This window comes from Monodelphis domestica, chromosome X (genome assembly GCF_027887165.1).
Source record: "Monodelphis domestica isolate mMonDom1 chromosome X, mMonDom1.pri, whole genome shotgun sequence".
Taxonomy (NCBI): Eukaryota; Metazoa; Chordata; class Mammalia; order Didelphimorphia; family Didelphidae; genus Monodelphis; species Monodelphis domestica.
This window is the reverse complement of record NC_077235.1, coordinates 68,632,901-68,635,761: the sequence shown is the minus strand read 5'-3', so window position 1 is coordinate 68,635,761 and position 2,861 is coordinate 68,632,901.

The following is a 2,861-nucleotide window of genomic DNA, read 5'->3' as shown; positions in this document are numbered from 1 at the left end:
TTATAGATTTATTTTTCCTTTATTTAGAATTTTTACACATAAGACTTTGATAGTCTGTATTTCATCCAGAAATTATGTTTTTTATTTGGATTTTTTTATGTTTTTGATTACTCTTACCAATTAATTCATATACCTCATAACTCAGCCATGCATCCCTAAGTGATCTCTGTGTTTTTCAATCACCCTCTTCAGGGGGGAATGGAAAATTATTATTATTTTAAATTGCAAAGTTTGAATTCGTTGTGAGAGAAATTTTAGGTTAAGAAACATGCTACCTCTCTGAATCCAGAAACTGAACTGTTTGGAGAAGACACCATGAAGATGCCTCCACAGAGCACACGCTGCACGAGAAGATCAAGAATGAACTTTGGGTGTGTTTGATTGAACATTTGTTTGTATGTATACTCTTATGCCAAAGGGGACTGCCCCTTAACTGGCTTTTTGTCAGTGCGCCTAGCAATTATTGTTTTTATTTTGCTTTTTTCTCCTCTTATCCTCAAATTATTGTAATCTTTAAGTTGATTATGTTTCCATGATCCTTTTGGGGAAATTGGTTTCCCAATATGATCACAGGGGGAATGTAAAAATGGAGATTTGAACCCTAGACTTCAATCCCCAGAAGTCCTTGGTATTTCCCAGAATTCCCTATAATCTCACCTGAGTCTCTACCTGGGAGAGATCACAATTAGTATTTAAACTGGCAGTAATGCCTACTTCTCATTCTTCTATGCTATGCTCTTCCATTGCAATGACGTAATAAGTAAGCTAAGCATGGGGGTTCTGAATAGGCTAATCAGCCATGGGCAAAAATGTGGTTTTATTTTGCATCCTTGATTTCTTTATTATTTTGTATCCTTAATTCTAATAATCCTTAATAAACCTTTTAAAAATATAATATTATATTACTAGAGACTAATTTAATTTTTACAGTGTGTGTGTGCATAATAATTAGTACATGGAGAGACAAATCAAAAATTAATTGGAAATTAAATAAGATGATTCTCCAAAACCAGTTAGTTAAAGAAAAAATCATAGAAACAATTAATAATTTAATTGAAGAAAATGACAGTGATGAGATATCCTTTCAAAATTCATGGGATGCAGCCAAAGCAGTACTTAGGAGGAAATTTATATCCTTGAGTTCATATATTAAAAAATTATGGAGGGCAGAAGTCAATGACTTGGGTATGCAAATTATAAAAAAACTAGAAATGAACAAGTTGAAAATTCTCAGATGAAAACTAAATTAGAGACTCTAAAAATTAAAGGAGAAATTAATAAAATTGAAAATCAAAGAACTATTGATTTAATAAATAAGAATAGAAGTTGGTACTTTGAAAAAACAAAATAGACAATGTACTGGTCAATCTAATTTTAAAAAAGGAATAGAAGAAAACCAAATTAACAGTATCCAAGATGAAAAGGGAGACTTCCCCTCTAATGAAGAGGAAATTAAGGCAATCATCAAAAACTCCTTTGCCCAATTATATGGCAATAAAATGCCAATCTAGGCGATATGGATGAATATTTACAAAAATATAAATTGTCTAGATTAACAGAAGAAGAAATAGAATACCTAAATAACCCCATATCAGAAAAGGAAATTGAACAAGCCATTAAAAAACTCCCTAAGCGGGGGCAGCTGGGTAGCTCAGTGGATTGAGAGCCAGGCCTAGACAGGGAGGTCCTAGGTTCAAATCTGGCCTCAGACACTTCCCAGCTGTGTGACCCTGGGCAAGTCACTTGACCCCCATTGCCTAGCCCTTACCACTCTTCTGCCTTGGAGCCAATACGCAGTATTGACTCCAAGACAGAAGGTAAGGGTTTAAAAAAAAAACTCCCTAAGAAAAAATCCCCAGGTCCAGATGGATTCACAAATGAATCTTATCAAACATTCAAAGAACAACTAATCCCAATATTATACAAACTATTTGACAGAATAAGCAAAGCAGGAGTTTTTTTCAAATTCCTTTTATGACACAAATATGGTTCTGATTCCAAAGCCAGGCAGGTCAAAAACAGAGAAAGAAAACTATAGACCAATCTCCTTAATGAATATAGATGCAAAAATCTTAAATAGGATACTAGCAAAAAGACTCCAGCAAGTGATCATGAGGGTTATTCATTATGACAAGGTGGGATTTATACCAGGAATGCAAGGATGGTTCAATATTAGGAAACCATCCACATAATTGTCCATATCAACAAGCAAACCAACAAAAATCACATGATTATCTCAGTAGATGGAGAAAAAGCCTTTGACAAAATACAACACCTGTTCCTATTGAAAATACTAGAAAGTATAGGAATAGAGGGCCTTTCCTAAAAATAAAAAAACAGTATATATCTAAAACCATCAGCAAACATCATATGCAATGGGGATAAATTAGAAGCCTTCCCAATAAGATCAGGGGTGAAACAAGGATGCGCATTATCACCTCTATTATTTAACATTGTACTAGAAACACTAGCAGTAGCAATTAGAGAAGAGAAGGAAATTGAAGGTATTAAAATAGGCAATGAGGAGACCAAGTTATCATTCTTTGCAGATGATCTGATGGTCTACTTAAAGAATCTTAGAGAATAAAATAAAAAGCTAGTTGAAATAATCAACAACTTTAGCAAAGTTGCAGGATACAAAATAAACCCACATAAGTCATCAGCATTTCTATATATTTCCAACACATCTCAGCAGCAAGAATTAGAATGAGAAATTCCCTTTAAAATCACCCTACACAATATAAAATACTTAGGAATCTATCTGCAGAGACAAACACAGGACCTATATGAATAAAACTACAAAACATATTCCACACAATTAAAACCAGATCTAAATAACTGGAAAAACATTAATTGCTCAT